Source organism: Podarcis melisellensis, assembly GCF_964234715.1.
Source record: "Podarcis melisellensis genome assembly, chromosome: 10".
Classification (NCBI taxonomy): domain Eukaryota; kingdom Metazoa; phylum Chordata; class Lepidosauria; order Squamata; family Lacertidae; genus Podarcis; species Podarcis melisellensis.
In genome coordinates, this window is record NC_138542.1 from 29,189,076 (window position 1) to 29,212,774 (window position 23,699).

Consider the following 23,699-nt stretch of genomic DNA (forward strand, 5'->3'; position numbering starts at 1 on the left):
ACATGAAGCATTTTCAAGTCTTGTTGATTCCTCGCATTTGTCTGGAGTCTGTCCACTTGCAACAGCCCTGCATTTTACTCAGGTGTTTACTCAGTAGTTGCTTGGCTTCAAAAGCACCTAGGTGATTCCGCTATTTTCTGCAGGCCCTTCCAGTTTGGTAGCACACCAGGAAGTCTCACTAGGAGAAGGCAGTTTTCATTGAACACAAAATAACAAGCTTGATTTCGTATGTGGTTCTGCATCTAATGTGCAGGCAAATAAAAATTGAACAGTGCACTGTAAAGCATTTAGCCTAGAAGTTTGCAGTCATGTACTCAACTTTGTTTTTTTTGGGGGGGGGGTATGAAAAGATACTCACAGTTTGACCCCTGAAGCGGGCCCATCTCATACATTTTAACATCATCACTGGTGCCCATTCACTTGCCTGTCTCTCTGGGTCCAATCCACACCACCTCATTCATTCATATTGTTTGCTTGCTAAATGAAGGGATGCGAACTGGTAGTAAGAAGCAAGGAGAAGGAGCAATAAGGCCTGGTGACTCTGGAATGGTGGGGAGACACCTGTGGTTCTCCAAAATACAGGGATGAGTGAAGTGGTTGGACTACAACTCCCATCATCCCTCATGATTGGCATTGCCAGCTGGGACTGATGGAAGTTGGGAGTGCAACACTTATCTGCAGAGCACCATGTTGGCTGTCTCTTCTGCTTTTTCCTTCAAGCCCTTTTATCCTTCTCTTAACTGTTTCTCGGTTTATTGCCAATTCTGAAGCTCTTCTTTAGAAACTTTGGGTTTCCCAGTCTTCATCCTACCCCACAAAGCTGTCCCTAGGTCCTATGAGAAATGTTAACCCCAGTCATTTTCTTAAAAATGCTAAGATTGCAGATATTCTGCCTGTCCTCTGAGCACTTGGAGTGCTTGTGAGCATTCTGTGTCATCATACCACCTCAGCTCAACAAGCACTATAGATTGCATATAGAGTAACGAAGAAAAACCATCGAAGAGAGTTCCTTTAATACTACATTATGTCAATAATCGCAGCATATCACAGAGGAGCTGTCCACAGATAAACTGACTTGCGTAAACACAATCCAGCACTGCAGGACTTCCTTCATAGCATTTCCAGTCTACCATCACTGAACAAAACGACCTCTAAAAAGAATGAGGACAGAAAAGGCAAGGATATGTGATGTTCTGTAGCCAGAAAGTTGCGCTGCCTCTGTTCTAATCAAAGACTCAGAGATAGGTTGATTTGCAAATTAGCAGCCGCTGGGTATGGAATACACTGATGAACTATCTTTAACTGTCCTTAAAAGATGAAATGAACTACATTAGAGTTTCAGGGTTGGATTCTTGGCAGTGGAGACTTACTGATGGTGAAGCTACAATCCAAACTTTCATCCAGTGGACTTGAATCCTGCCACTTTCATAGGCTTCCATACCTAACTTCGGCAAGATCTTTGTGATGATGTGCTAATTTAGGAATCTGGGCATAAGGTAGAGAGCATTTAGATTAATGTCACATGTTTCACTGTCCTGGAAAGCAAGGAGTAAAGGGGATTGACCCTCAGATATGGTTCTGTGAATCAACACCTGCTCTAGATAACTTGATGACTCAGGCTGGGTGCAGAGAAATGCCTCTTTTCATTCAGGGCTTTAATAAATAAGTGTATTTTAGTAACCCCTTTGAGAAGGAAGGAAGGAAATGAGAGAAGTTACTATTGGATTCAATTTAATCTTGTTCAATATAGTGCAACTGGATTTGTCTGAGTTATCATGGCTTGGTTGGCTCTGGCCTGGGTTAGTTATGTGGCTTCCAGTGTTTAATATTCATGAATACCCAAGCTAAAATGGCAGGATTGTGGTTTGTCCTACCCCCATATATTTCATGTTTCTTCCATACATTTCCAAATCTGTATGCAGGTATTTGGTATGGATGAATGACTGCTTGCTTCTAGGATGCAAAGAAAGTCCATTATCACAATCCAGAGACAAGTGCTTTAAGATTGTCTAGGGCTTTCACCATGCAGACCAGAACGTCTGCCATTTTTATTTTATAGAAACACTTCCCCTTGAAAACACTCTAGATCTCCAAAACCTTTGGGTGTGTGGTGCGTGCGGGAGTGGCAGGGTGCTGCTACTTGAAAACATGTTTTTTTCTTCAAGAAAGAAAATGAAAATCTATTTGCACAGATTAAGTTGTGCAATTCTCTGGATTATGGCCCCTGATATTCATCTGAATTAATCATCTTTATCATCTCTCCTTTCACACTCCACTTTGTAAACAAAGTCTCATTCCTCTTTGATATTTTCAAAGCAATATGAAGACACATGGTAGCTATATTTACTGTTTTATTTTTAATTTGAATGCCAGCACATTGTTGTTCTGTTGTTGATGAAGTTGTTTATTTCAACATATTGGCTAGATACCTTTTGACAACCATGTTTTTTTCCCTTTCACTAGAGGTGCTATTCACATTCCAAAGATGTTCAGACCAACAACAAACTTCTCTCTTTCTTGCCTCAGTATGCTGTTTTGACATGACAAACTTTTGCTGTTTATACTGTTTATTAATGTTGTATAAAAGCATACACACTGTATTATGTTCTATTTAAATGCATATTTATTCTTTCTTTCCTGTTAATTCCAGGCCTGTATTAGCATCTAATATGTCTAGAATCTCTCTATAGAATTTTGAGACGAATACCCACAAGAAACAGATTAAGCAAGTGAAAATAAATTTCCCGTGTAAAGTTTCTGAATGGATTTGTCAGCTCTGACTGTTCTTTGTGCATATTTCTGTTACCTGGGCTGTGGTTCACTGGAGAGGGTGCCTTTGTTTCATGCATTGCTTACACACAGCAGATGAGCAGATTGTCATGGTTGCAAAGACTGTGTAACTCAGTGGTCGAGGGTGCCCCCAAGTTACATTCTGCATGCAAAAAGTCCCCGTTTCCATCTTTGCCAGGTAGGGCTGTTTAAGACTCCTGCATGAAATCTCGGAGAGCCATCTCTAGGCAATATGAACCAGAGGGAGCCAATGAGTTGCCACCCAGATGTTGTGGGATTATAACTCCTTTTATCCCTGCTGGCTAGAGGCTGGGGCTGATGGGAGTTAGAGTCTAGCAGCAATCAGAAGGAATCACATTGGTTCCCCTGGTATACATAATATGGAGTTAATTAGCAAAGTTAACAGCTAAAATAAGAGAACTTAACAATGACTGCTTTATGGAAGAATGGAAGCTTTTTTTCAGACTATTTAAATAAATATTATAATACAATAAATTTGCCAGCAGGATTACAACTATGAGCAACAGATAGAATTAGAGATTGTGAGTGTTATTTTACTAGAAAAAAGAGGTGTCAGAACTCACCACAAGCACCTCCCTGTTCTCTTAGAACGGCAATTCAGAGATGCCGGAAGCCACCTGAGAGGTACCAGAACGGAGTTCCGGCAAGTTCCGGCTGAAAAAAGCCCTGCAGATTATTGTACTATGGTTATGATATAGAAGAGGGAAGATAGGGTGCAGCAAAGGGGTAGTGTAAAAAAAACAAAAAACCCCGCAGAAAATAGGATGGGAAGTCAATAAAAGAAAAAAATTATAATGTGTTGCAATTTTATGTGGAAATGGTGGAGATTTAATAAAATATATTAAAATGAAAACACTGAGTTAGATAAGCCAATGCTTTGATTTGGTGTAAGTCAGTTCCCTCTGCCATTCCTTCAGAATTCTATGCATTCATTCTACTCTGTGTTTTGCTTTACCTGAATTTTAGTATATAACAACATGCAATTTGCTGCAGCACTTGGTTTCTTCCACTTCTGGGGAAAGTTCAGAGAGACCATCCCCACTCTCCAAACACACACATTTATTTATGTGCCATCCACAGCTTTACAAAACAGCTGTGATCTTTGGGATTTGGAGACAAAACTCTAATCAACCAATTGGTAGAAAGTTATTGCAATGGACATGAAGCTGCCTTTGCATAAGCTGCAATACTTAGCAACGTGCCTACCTAATTAAGTCTACTATTCTGTACACACTTACTTGGGAGTAAGACCTGTTGAACCAAGGGGAAACTATTTTAGAGAGGCTATGCATAAGATTGTGCTGTAAGGCTGAAAAAGAAGCCACAGACAAGCCTATGGTGAGCTGAACATGACAACACTCAGCGACATTTACCCCATCTTTACAGCTTCCTATCTTGAATGTCCAGGCCGAGGAAGAGTCATTCATAGTGAAGCCCTGCCTGCAACATTTTCAGTATGGATTTATATATTAGGTATTAGGGCCTAATAAAAGGAGCCTAAATGATTTCACATATTTTGTTATTTACATCCAGCTTAGAAGGCTTGTGAAGCAATGCAATGTTGCATCACTGTTCCTTATAAAACGCCTAAGGTTTGTTTTAAACCAGCCCTCTTAAGAGTCAATCAGACATTTCCAGTGCTGGATTTACGTATAAGCTAAACAAGCTGTAGCTTAGGGCCCCACTCTAAAAAAAAAAAATAAAGAGAAAAAAACCTGGATGTACATTTCCAAAATATAAGATAAAAAACTAATAAAAATAATAATAAAATTTATTTATACCCCACCCTCCCCAGCCAGGGTCGCTAACACCAAATATAAATTACAATAAAATGTAATAGAAAAAAGCAGTTAATTAAAATACAGCTGTATTTTAAAATAAAACCTACATACAACAACAGTGTTTTGTGTTGTGTAGGCTCCTATGATGTAGGTAATGGGCCCCGCCTGTTAGCCTGCTCCCTAAAATATCACTGGTTTGCTCATTTCTATATATAGGGTGCCAACATTCTGCATGGATAAAATACATATTTTGTTATGTGCAAATGGTTTTAGATATCTAGTAGGTCCATAAATTACCATATAGCATATATTCAACACAAAAAACAGTGACAATTTGTTGTTGACAAAGGACAGCTGGACATATAAAGGGCCCCATTACCTTCAGTAGCTTAGAGCCTCATCAAACCTAAATCCAGCCCTGGACAGTTCCATGGCATCTCCCAGTGATGAATTGCAAGAAAGTTGGGGCAGTCAAGCCCCTTTAAGTTACATCCACCTTGGCTCTATCTTTTCTTGCCATTTGCCTCTCATCTCCTCTGGCTTACTCCATAACATCTGCAGCAGACTGGTTCCCTAGCTACTCACAACAGTGTATGCTCGCTTGATCATGGAAATTATTTTCCTGTTACCCAATGAGCCAGGCCAGATGCTCAATTTGGATCCACATGCACATTTAGTATTGACCATTAATTGTGCTCCTCACAGATCCATGGAGATCTAGGCTTTTTCCAGCAATTTAAATGAAGGGGGAGGGATAGCACATTGCCATCCATATTCCCCCTCCCCCATGTAGGCTGTTTAAGAAACATCACTTTTAAATTAGGATAGGACAATCCCCTTAAGGCCATGTTGTACATAAGAATTTTAAAATGCAATCAGAACAACAAGCAAAGGAAAATTAAATCTCAAGTACAATCATCACACAATCAAGGTCATATGATCAAGTAATTGCGATACCTGCTTAGGGGGAAAAAAGTTTGCATAACATTCCCTGTTTTTAGAAGCATATGCATGCTCTGAGAAACAGGTCAAACTGTTTATTGTGTATATGGAAACTTCCTGGATGCACATGATGTTGTTGCAACACAATGAATGTGTGTGCAAGAGTTACTCTGCTGAAGGGAAGATTAACAACAACAACAACAACAACAACAACAACAACAACAACAACAGTAATAATTTATTTATAGCCCGCCCATCTGGCTGGGTTTCCCCAGCCATTCTGGGCATCTCCCAACAGAATATTAAACAGAATAAAACTTCAAACATTAAAAACTTCCCTAAACAGGGCTGCCTTCAGATGTCTTCTAAAAGTCAGGTAGTTGTTTATTTCCTTGACATCTGGTGGGAGGATGTTCCACAGGGCGGGTGCCACCACCAAGAAGGCCCTCTGCCTGCTCTACTTATGTAAAATTGTGTGTGTGTGTGTGTGTGTGTGTGTGCTTATGGGAGTTCAAACAAAGCTCTGGATTGGGATCTGAAATGAGGTCAATGTTCTTCTGAGGGCAGGGGACCTTCAAATCACGTCTCTAAGAATCCTACAAAGTGGTGTTGCTTCAAGACAGTTGAAAGCAGAATATGCAGTGTTTTGTGCTCCTTTATTGTGGTGGCTAAATCAAGCACAGCCTGGTGTGTTGTGCTCCTGGTGAGAGCTGTGGTCATTTGCCTCAGTTACTGGAAGCTCATGCTGATTTATAAGGCATCTATCCAATTCTCATCATTTCCCCATGTGCTCGGTTATAAATCCACCACTAGAGGGGATCAAAGTGACACACACATCTCACACATCTTATACAGTGTGGTAAATTAACGGCTATGTGAGTTTGCATGGTATTGACGCACTCTTACTAACAGATGTAGGAAATCATATTAATTACAGAGGTTGAAAACATTGGTTCACAGAATACTGTACTCACATGCATGAACATCACTTGCATTGTCATCAGATCACTAATCAAAGTAATCCTTGATTATGTACAGGTGAATAGATACCATCAAAAAACCTTTCTTTGAAATGAAGTGTTGTGATTGTGAAGCTTGCAATTGCTCATTCACACACACATGGCTTGCCACTTGGGCTGAAGGTGCCTTCAGTCTTCTGCAGAAGAGTTAAGGAGTTGGGCTACTTTTCATGGGACTGGAAAGCTGAGGTACACAGGCTTCATCGTTAGAAGAGAAGGCATGAAAAAACAACCATGCCACTTCTGATAATGTTAACTTCTACACAATATCATTGTGGGCTTGGTGTCTGATAGTTGTCTTGCTCTAGGATTTTGCCTTACAGGGATGGCTGATCAGGGCCTGAGATTTGACAAAATTGCTAATGTTTTGTCGTCTTGATGACCCTTGATGGTGAGAATGCAGTTTCTTGATACAGAAATCTCTCTGGAATGTTTGACATGTGGAAACCAGTTCGGGAAAGGTGAAATATCCTGCCCTATCGAGCTAAAACAAGGTAGTTGTGTTTGTGTGTGAAGTAGATTTTTGAAATAGAATTAGGAGGAAACTGACAGAGAGAGAGAGAGAGAGAGTTAAAGGCACTGGGAAGTACTGGTGTGTCTCTCTGTCAATAAAGACATAAGAAGCTGGATCAGACCAAATGTCCATCTAGTCTAGTTCATCTAGTCTAGGAGCAGAGTGCTCATGCTCTTTGTCTCTACCTATGCACCACCTGTATAATTGTAAATATCACAAAAAGATAGGTCTCCAGTTCACCCTCCTCTAAATTAAACTGTGGCACTGCCGACATAGCTTAGGGAAGTGGAGATCACTCAGCAACTTTCTCCTCTCAAGGTATGGCACAAATCAAACTCGTTTCTTTTCAGAAACAAAATAGGATACAATCTACATTCCATCACAGTACATGTTTAACACAATCCCTAGACACACACACACACAACTGTTTCCAATGGACCTGAATTGTACCCCAAATTATACTGATAGCTCTGCCTCTTATCTTGCCATTCTTTCAAAAGTCCTCAGAGAACTTTTGAATGCTCATTTCAAATAACCCCTGTAGCTAATCCGAAATTAAATACATTTCCAAAAAAAAATCCCAGCCCATTAATTGCTCCTTCATATTCCAACCCTGCCCTGATTTTTCCCCCTTTCCCCCTTTTCTGATTAGTAATTTCAATTACTTCAAAACACTGTGCTATTTTATCCATACCTTTTTTGTTTAAAAGGGGGGGGGGGGAGAACTACTTAAAGAGCAATGAGATTGACACTAATAACCCTCCTTTTCAGTTTCCTTTGAACAAGCTCGTGTTTATAGCAAACAAAACAGATCCCAGGTCTTTCGCTAGATATTAATAAAAGCCCCAAGCTGTTTGCTCTTGCTTATTTACATGTACATGGAATTTGTTGGATTAGCAATGCCCCATGAGTCTCTCCTGCGTTATTGCCTACTGTGGCAATAGATTTCCTCTCAAAAGTCCACCTCCACAGAAAGGGCAATAGGCAGATATAGTATTGACTCATGAGTGGAAAAAACAACAGAAACAGGAAAAAAGGTGGTTATATGGATGATGAAAGAATTGCCCCAAATATATCACTTTTCCACCTGACAAAGCACATTATCTTATAAACTTAGTGGAGGGTCTAAAGGCAGAGGCCAAACATTTGTATTCAGCTTGGGTTTTACTATGGTTTGAAAAATTAATGACCCAAATCCTGAGGCCTTGACAGAAACACATCCAGCCCAATGCTTAGTTATGTTGAATAGATTATTTTCTTCCCCAGGCTGGGGGAGATGGGGAAATAAGGAATAACCCTAAAACTTTTGGTATTGCTGCCCACAGTTGTGGTTTGCTTATTCCGTAAGAACATAAGACTAGCGCTGCAGGATTAGGCCAGTGGCCCATCCATTAATTCAGTTCACACTTAAAGGCAACTCTGCCCAGTTCACCTTTCTGAAAACAACATGAGAACAGAGACACAGACACACTTCTCCATCTTCCACAGTACAGTTCTCCAACCAATGCTAAAGTATGCACAATAATTTACATCTTCATGAAAATAACATACCAAAAAAATCATTATTATATGGGAAAATATGCTTTGCCAAATGTGTCTCCGAGGCAAAATTGAGTAAAAAATTGTGTCCGTTTGGAGAAATTCACTCTAAAATGCAGCTGAGTTATCATGGGGATCTAACAAAAACATCTCAAGCTGACGTGAAAATGCAGAAAGCTGAACAAAAAACTGGGAAAATGAGAAACCAAAATGGACAGATTAGCCCATCCCTACTCTGGGTGTACTCTGAGCCCACGAAATTTGTTTTCAGCACCAGAACGAGCTAAGCTGAGCTCAGTCTTTTTCACATAGAACTTTCTTTCTCTTTCTATAACCTCCTTGAAAACACAGGAGCGGTGGAGGCTGATACATAGTTTGCCCTACTGTAACTGAGGTTTAAAGTTACCCTTTGCCCCTACCACCGCTCCAACTTAAATCATCTCCCTAACGCTGCTGTAATGCTATAGTTACAGGAAAGGAAGGTTTTTCTCGATTCTAGGTGTTTCAGTTTCATAGACATCAGACACTATTTGCTCTGCTTCAGCAAAGGTATCCAGGTGTTTACGTGACAAAGATTTCACAGTAATTTCACAGCTCTGCCCTGCCATAGCTCTGTGTGATAGCTCAGGTCAGTGCTCTTTGTTGAAACCATAGGTCATCACAAAGAAAGTCCCTAAATTTACAACATTGCAGTGATGGAATCTCAACAGAGCAGCTACAGGGCAATTCAGCGGGCACAAAAACATGCTTTCAGAGATACAGAATCAGCATGGAATAAACAAGCTATAATTCCATATTCAAAATTGCTCATTCCCCAAGCTGTCTCTGTAACATATGAACCCCACCCCAACAAGCAACAGGAATTGATTGTATAACTTTTCTCCTCATCGTCCGGGCTTCTGGGTGCAGGGTGAGAGTGATGAACTTACTTTGATCAGAAATGAAATAGCAAATCTTACTGTATCAGACATGCCTTATAAACCCATTAAACAAATCTATGGTAATTTCCCCCCCTGAGATTCATCTAGTGGGAAATTTAGCATAAAGTGAACAGTGTCCTCAACAATTCTCTGCCAAGCGTGATGGTTTCCTTCTGTGTTTGAATATCTGTTACCCACATCGGCTGTTGACACAGAGGGCCATCAGCTTTCCTTAATAAGGAAAAATGTTAAGCAGTAAAAATAAGTGTGCAGATTGTGGTCATGTTCTTTAAGGCAAGATAAAGCAAGTAAGAGAAACAGAAAGTTGTTTTTATAATAAAAAACAAAACAGTAATTTTCTTCCTAAGCCAGTTCAGCACAAGCAAATAAAGAACTGCATCTATTTTGTATGTTGTTACCTGGGACTCTTCTGTAGGGTGAAACTGACACAGAGAGATCATAGAATCATAGAATCATAGAGTTGGAAGAGACCACAAGGGCCATCGAGTCCAACCCCCTTCATGAAGCAATACTAAATCATTGCATTTTATGCTCTTCCAGATGGGTCATACTTGTCAGGGCTGGAGGCAAGGAGAGAAGTATCCAAGCAGTTAGGATCAAGTCCCATAAATGACCGTCATGACAGTTGTTTTCACTCATGGAAGTAATTTGCAGGCTTGCAGTCCTTTACATGCTTATGATCTCAGTGAAACTTACTTTTGAGTAGACATGCATATGATTGCATGGTGAGAGGTGTAAACTTGGGACTGTGTCCCCCTTCCCTTCCTGCTAGAAGAATTAGCTTCCTGCTTTGCATGAAGAGGAGGAAGAATCACATATGTTTCAAGATGATTTACAGACATGCAGGTTCAATCCCTGGTATCTCCAGGTAGAAATGTCCTCTGCCTGAAATTCTGGAGAGCCACTATTAGTACATGCCAGCAGAAACCAGAGCCAGCTAGACCAATGGTCTGACTCAGGATGAGGTAGAGTCCTATGTTCTATATAACCAAGTCCCATCTGGCACATGGAATCAATTGTGAACTTCTTTGGCTCTATTGTTTAAATAGCACTTAAATGGAAAGGGTGCTAACAGCAGTCCTGTCCGACCCCTTCTTGAGTCAGCATTATTCTCTGTTTAGAAGTACTTGACTGGTGCTCAAATGTAGGTGCGATTTGCCTGAGGCAATACTATGGCTTGGTCCTCCCCTTAAAAGGTAAAGGTAAAGGACCCCTGGATGGTTAAGTCCAGTCAAAGATGACAATGGGGTGCGGCGCTCATCTCGCTTTCAGGCCAAGGGAGCCGCCATTTGTCCACAGACAGCTTTTCCAGTCATGTGGCCAGCATGACTAAACCGCTTCTGGCGCAATGGGACACCGTGACAGAAACCAGAGCACACGGGAATGCCGTTTACCTTCCCGCCAAGCGGTACCTATTTATCCACTTGCACTGGCATGCTTTTGAACTGCTAGGTTGGCAGGAGCAGGGACCGAGCAACGGGAGCTCACCTCGTCGCGGGGATTCCAACCGCTGATCTTCTGATTGGAAAGCCCAAGAGGCTCAGTGGTTTAGACCACAGTCCCATGGTCCTTCCCTCACAGAAAGCCAAACAATGGTTTAGCATGAACATGCAAATGTATAATGTCTGGGAGACGAGACCACAGCCAGTTTTCTCCTCTCTGCCTTTCCCCTGCAGTTGCACCACACTTAGCATGTCATTGGAACCTGAGGTTGTGGTTCAGCTCTCTCCAGACTAACCATAGGTTGTAAACCAAAGGACGAACCTTGGGTACAGCTTCTGATTAGCTGGAGAGAGCTAAATAATAAGCCTGGGTTTGGATGACAATCCAAACCTTGGCTTAGCTCAGTGCACTGCGGCAACAAAGCAACTGGGAGACAAGCAAAGTTTCATGCTCCTGGCTGGGAGGCCAGATCCCAAGCATTCACACTAAACCGTGATTTGGCTTAGCATGATATGCAAACCAGGCCTATTAACGAGTTGATCTTTGGTTGCTCAAGTCCTTCCGATAGGCTCTTCACATGCCACACAAATCTCCTAGAGACATTTTTGTGTTTGAAAAAATACAGCTTATTTTGAATAATTTTCTTTTTTGACAGACAGTTCACTGTGAAGAAGAAGAGAAAAATATTTGAAACAGGATACCGGGCACTGAATGCTCTATCGGCTAATTGGGCAATGGCAGTCAGAGTATTTGCATCCCAAAATATCCTTAACTCCCCTGACTTCAATCTCTCCTGATGTATGCTCAGAAACCTTGCTATCCCTTGATAGAATCTATGGTTGAAATGGGCTCTCTCGGTAATTATTAAAATGACTTTGTTCTCCCATTTTTCTTAGCACTTTTGAAGAGCCACTCCAGCCCAGAAAATGTGTGCAAAATAAATTTTCAAAGCCAAGGTGCTAGGCCCTCCGCCCCCAAATGTGATTGTTGCAAAGCAGTTCTACACCTGCTCTCGCACTTTGGAGCTGCAGACTTCAGTCAATATACCAATGGAAGTCAGTCAGATGCTAAATTAAAAGCAAAAAGGTCTATTACAGTCGCTGATTTCCAATGGAGATGTATAAGCAGCCGGCGATAATAAATATGCACTCTTGCAATGGTGCTAATAGAGTATGTGCTAGGAATTTTATGAGATGGAAATGGGATGTAAATAATAATTGGTGATAGGTAGGTTAGCATACATCAGCAACTGACGACAGGAGCTAAGCATGTTCAAGTCATTAATATGGTTCACTGTCACTTTGTTTTGTTTAGGGGGCTGGCAAGCTACCAGAGCAAGAGTATTCGAGGACTTTGTGTGGGTTTTTCAATTTACTCGTTTATATTGTATGACCAAGCAGGCATGTGCCTGCAATCCTATCATTACTGTGGCAGCCAAATATTGTAGTGGGCCCTTGCATGAAATGCATTCGGCCCCCTTCCTCCAAAATTAGTTTGATTATACACTGGTATCCAATTACATTCCTTCTGATCAGTGACGGAACACTATTATAAGAAGAAATTAAGTTAAATATTAAATACATTCTTCAGCTACCTGGATTCCTATCTGGCTCTCAGATCCCTCCGTTCCTCCAGGGCCACAGGAGCAGAGGAGGTAACAAGCCAGAATAACAGCCTAAGGAGAAGCTCACTAACTATTGAGTGAATTTGAGTGCTAGCTTTGGAATAGTGTCAGTATAAGAGGTGATCTATACAAGGGACAATGAGCCACTTGTCAACATGCTGTATACTGGGTGCACAGTCCAGTGGCAGACCTACATTGTCGAGGCCCTGAGGCTTTAACTTGTATTGTTCCCCCCTTTGCAACCAGCAACCAAGGCTCGGTAACCACTGTTGTCTTCTTCAATAGGGTTGTTCCATGAACAGCTTTACAACATCTGTGCTACTGACTCTTAAACTTTGGGATGGTTGAAATGCATACAACAACAAAATATTCCATTTGAGTCGTGGGACTCAAATTGGGTCTACTAGATAAAAATAATAATACTTAATCAATGTGGACTAAATGTGATTCTGGGGAGGAAGTGAGGAGCCATTTTGGCTCAGGTGCAGCTCTCAGTTTCCCACAGAAATCCCAAGCCAATGGGTATCTATAAAGCGGAAACTTTGGAGCATGTGTGCAGGGACAGGGACTTTTTTTTAAAAAAAAAAGAAAGAAAAAGATTCAAACCAGAAAATTTGATTCACACAATCAAATTCCATCCAGTGTATTGAACTCTATTAGGCTCTATTAAATGGGCAGTGCCAGTATTTGTGATGGTGTGAGACATTCAGAAGACTCCACTGAGAAGTGGGCTTTAAATCTGAGAGAAGAAAGAGACCTAGCATTATACAACATGTGTGCATGTGCAGGTCCGATTATCTGATTTATATATTCTTTCATTTTCCCCTTCCACGTCTTCTCTAAAGCATTGCCGGGAAAAGGTAATTTGAAGTAGAAAGTGGCTCCTTGTAATGGCTATTTACTTAAGGCCTCTGACATTTAGGGAGAACAAGGATGTCTTTAAAGAGTCAAGCAGGTTTCATATCTGTGTCCAACAAATGGTTTGCATTTAGATCAAACAACAGTTCTGAAAACCTATTCATTTAGCTTTTTCTAAAGATATTCTTTACCTGAGCTTTTATGTCCCACAGCTCGGTAATAAAAAGGGTTCCAGAGGCATCGCTTGCTAGGGCGTTCATTTCCTATGGGTCTCCCCAGGTAACTGTCGGTTAAATTCTCATCTCGCTTATTTCCATTAAAAATCTTTATTGAAACACTTTCATATTTCCATCTTATTTTCATCCTCTGCACACTGGGAACAATTCTCATTTAATTCAAGCTATTTCTTGATATACATAATTAACTGTGTATTTTATGTTTCATCTCCTGAAGCCTTTCTTGTAGGGAGACAGAGATAGAGAGGGAGGGAGGGAGAGAAAGAGAGAAAGAGAGAGACAATATGGCCACAAATGAATGTGTCAGGGGTACAGTCTGGCTGCAAATATCTGGAAATGGAAACTTTATCTTCTTAGCCATCAACAGCTTCTGTTCCACAGATTTAAAAAATGGCCCCGAAATGTGACTTGATCAAAGTCAATGTATGCTCAAGATACGCTTGGATTTCCCTTCCTGGAGACTTAGTTTCACAAAAGGAATCGGGTGCTCCTGACCCTCTCTTGATTCAAGGCTCCACTGCTGAGAAAAGAACTAGCAACACTTTAAAAAAAAAAAAATGACAACAACTCTTCAGGAGGACAGCTTTTTATTTTGTAAATATAACTGAAAAATAGCCCCCCATCTTCAAGTGACACTTAAGATGCACCTATGGACAGATTGGGGAAAATTCTGGAAGAATGACTTAAAAGTCATGGCTTGTACTTCATTTAAATGTTGGAAATGTTAAAAGAAAAGAAAAGGAAAAGACCGTTTGGATAATCCTAGCTCAGTCCAGTCCCAGCTAAAGAAGACTGGTAAATTAAGTTAATGGAATATGCTGAAATGGTTAAAATAATTGGGAAATCTAGAAATTAAGATGACAATAATATAAAGAAGAATGGGAAATGTTTATTGCATATACACAAAAGCAATGCACATAAGTAAATACAGGATTTCGAAAAACACTTGTAACGCATTAGACAATGTATTAAAAATGGAAGAAAATAGAAGTTAAGATTTTTCGGATGTGCATAAATGAAAATAATAAAATGGGACCAGGGGAGGGGATGGAGGGAAGTTGAAGGATTCAAGTAATCCCAAACTAAGGATTTAATATGAATTAGTTTTTTTCTAAAAAACAAACACCCAGAAGTGTATGTGTGTTGTGGTTGTTGAGTAGTTTTTCTGGGTTTTCTTTCTCTTTCAATGAAATGATTTTGTTTTTTGTAAAAAGTAAATGAAAATATTTTTTAGAAAAAAATGCACCTATGGGCAAGCTGCCATACAGAGGAACCAGCAGCATAGTTAGCCCCTCGGCAAACTGCCCATGGAGGTGGGGCAAGCCGCCCACTGGGCAGGATGAGCCAGGGCAGGGAGTACTGCACAGAGCCTCGCTGTAGGGCAGCTGAGGGGGAGGCGGTGGACAGATTCAAGTCCCATGCTGCCGTTTCGGGCAGCGCAGAGCCTGCGGCCGCTCGAGCCACTACATCAGTTCCAGCTTTGCTTGGGCATGCTGCAGACCTTGCGGTAAATGCTGCCCACCACAGCCCAGTGTCCCCCAGCTACACCTCTGAAAGGAACTCATTTCCATTGTGTTAGGACAGTATCAAGTTCAGAGGTGCCCTGAGCTGATCTTCTTCCTGAAAATATTAATATCACTTGGCTAGGTTCTATAGAACTAATAGCAAAATAACATCAGTGTACTGGAAGAAGCAAAGATCACCAGTGTTGAAGCGATGATTCTTCAACATCAGCTTCGTTGGACTGGTCATGTGTTGATGCCTGATGATCATCTTCCAAAGTAACTACTCTATTCTGAACTTAAAAATGGAAAGCGTAATGCCGGTGGTCAACAAAAGAGGTTTAAAGACTCTCTCACGGAAAATCTAAACAAATATAGTATAAACACCAACAACTGGGAAACACTGGCCTGCGAGCGCTCCAACTGGAGAACAGCCTTTACCAAACGTGTCATGGGCTTTGAAAAAACAAAAAAAAATCCTTCCAGTAGCACCTTAAAGACCAACTAAGTTAGTTCTTGGTATGAGCTTTCGTGTGCATGCACACTTCTTCAGATACCTGAAGAATGCACACGAAAAGCTCATACCAAGAACTAGCTTAGTTGGTCTTTAAGGTGCTACTGGAAGGATTTTGTTTTGTTTTGACTATGGCAGACCAACACGGCTACCTATCTGTAAATGGGCTTTGAAGACACTCAAACTCAGGATGCAAGGGAGAAACATGCTAAGAGGAAGGCACACTTGACAAATTCACACCGTGATCAACTCCTGCCGAGAAACCAATGTCCTCACTGTGGAAGGATGTGTGCGTCCAGAATTGGCCTCCACAGTCATTTACGGACTCATTGTTAAAACCGTGTTTATGGAAGACAATCTTACTTGGCTATGAGTGATCGCCAAAGAAGAAGAGCATCACATTGATGGATCATAGAATTGTAGAGTTGGAAGGGAACCTGAAGATCATCAAGTCATCTAATCCAACCCCCTGTAATGCAGGAATCCCTGTCTCATACAGGGATCAAACCTGCAATCTTGGCAGTATCAGCACAATGCTCTAACCATCTGAGCTATCTCATGTCCTCATTGTCTGAATCTATCCCTTGAAAGTTTTCTCTGCACCCATAGGTAAGGCATTTCAAAGCATCAGCCAGCAGTCAAAGGCGATTCTCCCACTTTGCCTCATTTGGCTTTGAACTGTATCATTTATGCTCAATGTTGTGAGCTAATGTTGACATACCCGCCTACCTGCTCTGCCTCAGTGCTGAATTTAAATTAGCATTTTCAAAAGATTCTTAAACTTGTTGTGATGGAGCTAATCCATTGATAGTCTAAAGACAAGCCTATTAGCTTAGCTGTCCAAAAGGTCAGCTAAATGAGAAATGCAGCATCATATGTGTTTTAAAGTAGTTTTTTCTAATTGGCTCACAGAGGCGTAGTTCAAAAAACTACTTTCTGATATAAAGAATATATACGGTAATTAGAAGGCATAGCACCAAGGTCGGGCTTAGTGAACAAAATAAGGCCTGTTTACTTTTGCTACTTCATTAGGTTGAATGCCTTCTTAAGCTACAAATATTTTCTTCTCCATTTTCCAAACAATTCTCCAGAATTCCATTTTCATCCTTCGTTTTGGCACAACAGTAAGATATATACGAAAAACCATAAAACTTTATTCTTCTCAGTTATGTTGAAAAGAGGCAATCATTGATCCTTCTTTAAAATTGACAGAAAAAAGGATACCTGGAATTACTCAGAACTCATGGAATAAAACTGCCTTAAACTAGTCCAGGAAGTCATCTATAAATGGGTGGAAACTTGAGTTGTGAGGCTAAATTTAAAACCAAAACCAGAGTTAAGATGAGGGTTGTTTATACAGAATTCTTTATTAAAATAAAATAATGATCATAGATGCAAAAATGCCAATTACTGTATAAATCTTTAATAGGCCAAACCCATATTTCAACATAATCCAGATAACACAAAGGCCTTCTTCAGTGGCCTAAAGCAACATCAAAAGAAACACTGTGCCCATGTTTCTTATACAGTTTCATATATATGCTATATTTGTCCTGTTAGAACTGCAGAGTCAATCTACCATCTGAGGGATTTATTATCCTTTTAAATGTAATGCTGTTGGGATCCTATATATTTGCTATTTAATCTATTCTCCTCCTCCTGAAGCCTTGAGGATGAGGTTATGTCTCAAGTTAAACAAAAAGAAATCAATTGAATAGTGGATAGTCTCAGTTTGCACAGGCATGTAATCCAGGAAGGTGTATGATGGATAACAATAGCTTGCATTGAACATAGTTATACTCAGATTGGACCCATTGAAGTTAATGGATGTGCCTAATTTAGCTCCATTAATTTCAATGGATTTACCATGAATAAAACTTGGTTGGATGGATGCTAATATGGCAATGCTTTCTTTTTTTGTGAACTTGAAGATGTAAAGCATCGTTCCTGCTTAATTAAATTGTTTTTAACTATACTAAAATCTGCCTGAATGGTGCCTGTGCGACAAAATGCCCCCTTTCCCATTCTTTTTTTTACATCTAACAGTAAAAGCAGTACCACAGATAAAATGTAATGTTTCCCTCTGTAATATAAAAGCTGGTATAATCCCCTGGCTAAAACTATAATCAGAATTGTAGCTGTGATCTTCAGACACTCATGAAGATGATGCCTTGAAACCGTCCTCCGCCCAACTAGCTCTACATGATTTGGATTTTAACTTTAAATGAATAATTTAACATTGTTTTCACTTGGGTTGTTAACAAATTGTGGAAGCTGTTCCTCTAGCACTTACAAATTCAGATGTTTCCCCCCTCTGTTTTAATATTTTTAAAAATGCTTTTATTATTAGTCAACTGATGAATAAGGGATCAGCCATCACTTGCGAATCTTGGACTCAGAGGAGATAAGTTTGCTTATTTTATTTTAATGAACTTGTTTATACAAAATGAATAATTGCTTGAAAGAAACCTTTCTTCCCCTGACCTGAAAGCTTTTGATGCATTCTTATATTTTAGCTATATTTCCCCTTCTTACTTTTGCTGGCTGAATTTTAAAAGAGGTTTTTAATATGAGTTATTTTAATATGTGCAATCCCATCTGTGTGTACTCAGAAATAGGTCCCACTGGGTTCCTTAGGGTTTTCTCTGAGGAAATGATGTGTAGCAGGAATAGCTAAGCTATTGACTTTCTAGTCAACAACTCCCATCATTATTGTCTATTGGGACTGGGTTGACTGGAGCTGATTGGACACTGATGTGTGAGTTTTAGATACTTATTTCTTTACTAGGAGCTGCTCTTCCTGGTTGCTTCACTCAAGCCCCACACCCCCTCACCAAAGCCCATCTTCCTCTTCCTTAACATGTCACTAACCCGAATCCCTCACTCCCCTCAACTGTCCCAGCTCCCCTTGAAATGTGACCAAACCAAACCCCTTCACCTTACAGCTCACCCAAACTGTGCTCCCACCCCTTATATACTAATTAAACCCTAATTAAAACCCTAATGGTTGGGAGGAGAAGGAGAAGCAACGCACAGGCTACCTGTGTACACCAACTTGCACACCTCTTGTCTGTTTGTTCCTCATCACTTCACATGGACCCAAGCCAAGGGAATTCAGGGCTGTCTCAACCTGTTCCAGCCATATGCTGGATCAACTCAAATCAACCCCAAAATTGTCCAGTAGCACCTTAGAGACCAACTAAGTTTGTTCCGGGTATAAGCTTTCGTGTGCATGCACACTTCTTCAGGTGTCTGCACATGAAAGCTTATACCTAGAACAAACTTAGTTGGTCTCTAAGGTGCTACTAGAGGGACGCGGGTGGCACTGTGGTCTAAACCACTGAGCCTCTTGGGCTTGCTGATCAGAAGGTCACCGCTTTGAATCCCCGCAATGAGGTGAGCTCCCGTTACTTGGTCCCAGCTCCTGCCAACCTAGCAGTTCGAAAGCACATCAAAGTGCAAGTAGATAAATAGGTACCGCTTTGGTGGGAAGGTAAACAGTGTTTCTGTGCACTGCTCTGGTTTCACCAGAAGCGGCTTAGTCATGCTGGCCACATGACCTGGAAGCTGTACACCGGCTCCCTCAGCCAATAAAGTGAGATGAGCGCTGCAACCCCAGAGTCGTCTGCGACTGGACTTAACTGTCAGGGGTCCTTTACCTTTACCTTTACCTTAGAGACCAAACAAGTTTGTTCTGGGTATAAGCTTTCGTGTACCTGCATGCACATGGAAGCTTATACCCAGAACAAACTTAGCTGGTTTCTAAGGTGCTACTGGACAATGTAATTTCTTTATTTTGACTGCATCAGACCAACATGGCTACCTACCTGAATCTCAAATCAACCCAATTCATTTCGGGATCTGGAATCCCTACACACAAATACATACTTGCTTTCCCTGTTAACAAAATCACAGCAACCTTGTCTCAGTCCGAAATATGACAAGCCTATGTTTCAGAGCAAATGTGTCATTTTTTGTCAGTGGCAGAACTGTATGTGAGTCAGGGAAAGGACAGAACTCTGAGAAAAGGCAGCATGATTGGAAAATGAAACCATGCTGTGCACCCCAGCTCTATAAAAAAATATTTATGCCCATCAGTCAGGGGCATGGTACCTCTGATGATTGCCCTGTTGCCTTGGTTGATGGACATAAATATTCTTTTACAGGTTTGTATTCATGTAGCGCACAACTACGGTCTTCTAAAAAAAGATTATTTGCTCCTCTGAATTATTGTTGCTGAATAAATAATTGTGAGTTAGCAAACAACTACAGACCAGGACCGTGCGAAAACATCTCAGGAAATAGATTCCTGTCTACTTTTTTGTGGGGAGGGGGGGTGGTCTTTCAACTTTCAGCTTCTTCTGAATTATTGGACAATGCCAGATATCCCCTGGTGAATATTCAGCAAAATCACCTCCTTAAATTAGCCATCCATTAATTTTGGGTGCAAATGTGGGTCCAATTTTAATACTGTTTGCTTATTTATTTTTTTGTATCTCTGAAGAGGGGGGGAAATGAACAGTCCCTTTGTGCACTTCAAGGCTGAAATCGTAGTTTGGAGGTGCACGAGTCTCACAGAGAGGCTGCACAAAAGGAGAGGGATGAGGCGTGAACATGGGAGTGAAGGTGGAAACAGAGGTCAAAGTGGGGCTGCAGAATAGACTAGAGAGAACAGGCTTCATAAAGGGATTGTGAAGATGAAAATGAGTTTATTAGCTACCTGGGGTGGGAATGGAAAGTTCTAGTTGGTTAACGTAGAGAGAATGACAAGAGTTTGGTAAGCAGAGCAAGAAGGGCTGCTGCCCCTCGTACATCATATAACTGCATTATAAATTCTAGTTATTTCGGCGCAGATTCACAAACACAACAAATAATTGTGTAAACAATCAATATATTTTGCCATTGGCTCCCAGTACATTTCAGAGCACAATTCAAAGTGTTGGTGCTGACCTTAAAAGCCCCAAACGGCCTCAGCCCAGTATACCTGAAGGAGCGTCTCCACCCCCATTGTTCAGCCCACTGAGGTCCAGCTCTGGGGGCCTTCTGGCAGTTCCCTCCCTGCGAGAAGTGAATTTACAGGGAACCAGGCAGAAGGCCTTCTCGGCAGTGGCGCCCGTCCTGTGGAACGCCCTCCCATCACATGTCAAAGATATAAACAACTATCTGACATTTAGAAGATATCTGAAGGCAGCCCTGTTCAGGGAACTTTTTAATGACTGATGTTTTAATGTATTTTTCATCTTTTGTTGGAAGTTGCCCAAAGTGGCTGGGGAAACTCAGCCAGATGGGTGGGGTATAAATTGTTGTTGTTGTTGTTGTTATACGTGATGTCTGTTTACCCTGTTTCCTTTATTTTTTAACCATTTATGCAACTCTTTATGTAACACTTATGTAGACCCATTTATGTAAATAAATAAATAAATAAATGCCTTTGTATTTAGTGGCCTCTTGTAATCTGAACCTGTAAACTTCCATTTCCATAGCTTGGGAGTAAATCCGGCACTGATGCTAAATTGTAAGCGAGCACAATTTGTGACACTGGACAACATCATTGCTGATCACAGCTTTCACTTCCACTTTCTCATCTTTGTGGACCTTGAGTCGCTATGAGATGTTTTTAACTCTGATCTTAAACTGGCAAGATTTTTAAATAATTGAACTTACAGCCAGGCCCTAAGACAACCCCATGAAGGGAATTGTACTGGAAATCTGACTGCTGTTAGTAAAATCCAGACATCTGAGAGGGAGGGAAGTTTAATTCCCCACCCACTGTGTTCATTCTGCCATCCTTCTGAAGGTGGTATTTGTAGCAAATAGCATCTCTGAGTGCAAATTGAAACTTCAGGGGAAATTGTCCAGGGGGAAATGTGCAAGGACAAAGGTTAAACACCTCTCTCTCCATGATGCAGTGCCAGTCTGGATTGAGACCTCATGTGCCTGCTTTTTGTAAAGCGAGGTGCTCTCATTATGTTTTGAAACCGCATGCTTAACATAATAAGTTTTTCAGCCCTAATAATGAAAGAACTGGAGTCAGCATATGAATCCCAGAATTGTGGTCAGTGTTGCATGTTTCTGAGCTCAATGCCACACATTATATAAATTTAATCATACAATACCGTCTCTCAGACGAAGTGAGCGTTTGGTCCCATTTCCGGAGTATCACTGTTCTCGCATTTAGAAGCTGCTTGAAAACACTCTATTGGAATGCCTTTACTGCTGAAAGGGCAATAAATTGGTTTCCACAAACCACATTTCTTTTACAAAAGGTTCTGTTCTTGGAACGATTGTGTTTGAAATTTATTCAGAGGCTTTCAGCGCATATTGTGGCAAGCATTTGAACAGTATAAATAACATAGGCCTGACATGTTTGGACTCACCAGCCTAGCAACAGAGCTATTAATACCAAAGATATTTACTTCCACCTTCTGTGTACACTTGACAAATCTAGCATGAGTACATGGCTGCACATGCCACACAATCTATTTATACTGAGCCTTCTTGCTTGTGTTGTGATGAAAGTTCTTAATCTAAAAATTATGAACTAGTACAGCTATATTCATGTGACAGAGAGAATGAGTATATTACATTCTAATTTGATTTAACCAATTATAGTGGTACCTCGGGTTACAGACACTTCAGGTTACATACGCTTCAGGTTACTCACTCTGCTAACTCAGAAATAGTGCTTCAGGTTAAGAACTTTGCTTCAGGATAAGAACAGAAATCATGTTCTGGTGGCACGGTGGTGGCAGGAGGCCCCATTAGCTAAAGTGGTGCTTCAGGTTAAGAACAGTTTCAGGTTAAGAACGGACCTCCGGAACGAATTAAGTACTTAACCCGAGGTACCACTGTATCTTTCTCTCTGCTTAAGGATTTCCAGTAGAATTTCCAGTGGAGAGTTGTGGACAAAGTGGTCTTAGTGATGCCCCTAAGAAATCCGAAATCCTCCGCCTTAGAGAGATTTAGGGTTAAACTACAAAAAAGTGCAGTTTTAATGTTATCCTACCAAACTCACACTCCTTAAACCAAATTCATAATTCCTGTAGATTGCGAACTGAAACAGCTGTCATTTGAAATTCACACGTCTGTGAATTTTTTGGTGCAATTCATCAACGAAATACTGTGAAGAACAATGTGCATATGAGGACACAGGAAAAATTGGATATTGTGAATAAATGTGAACATAATGTTCACATTATGTGAACATAATGTAAAAAAAATGCGTTCTGGGGGGGAATTCTTGCAAAAATGCATATGGTAGGCAAAATTGTACACAGCAAAATATACATTAGAATAAATGGACATACATTCAAATTTCCGTGTGGATCAGGAAGAGGCAGAATGAAGGTTCAGACAACAAAGCATGTGACGCTATGGTAGCTGAATGGGGATAGGTAAGTCTGTACAGCATGAGACTCTTCACGGTCATGGGTTCAAGCCCCATGTTGGCCGATGGATTCCTGCATTGCAGGGGGTTGGTCTAGATGACCCTTATGGTCCCTTCCAGCTTTACAAATCTATGATCTCTATGACCTCAATATAGGTTCCAGTATTGACCTAATGCAGGCTAAAAGGAGTCCTTTTCAAGACCATCACCTGTTGCCTAAGGGGCTTTCTCAAAATGCACTCCGACTCTTTCCCAGCGATAGCTGTAAACTGCCATGACTCTTACACACTTGGGTTTCTTCTGAATTTCTTTCCTGCCACTGGTTCACTGCAGGTCAGCTGGGGTTATCAGGGGGGCAGCTGAGTCTTTGGGCATGTCAGAGGGATTTCAGAAGCAACTGAGGATGAGGATCTGCAGACAGACATAGCAGTATGCCATACCTGATCCGACGAAGCATAAGAGGATCAAAAGAAGAGAAGCTGGGAGATAATAAGCTTTCCTTTTTTATGAAGAGAATTGTAACAATTGTTCTCCTGGGCCTTATCTCTCACTCTTGCTATGAGTGGAGAATTTGCCACATATAAGCTC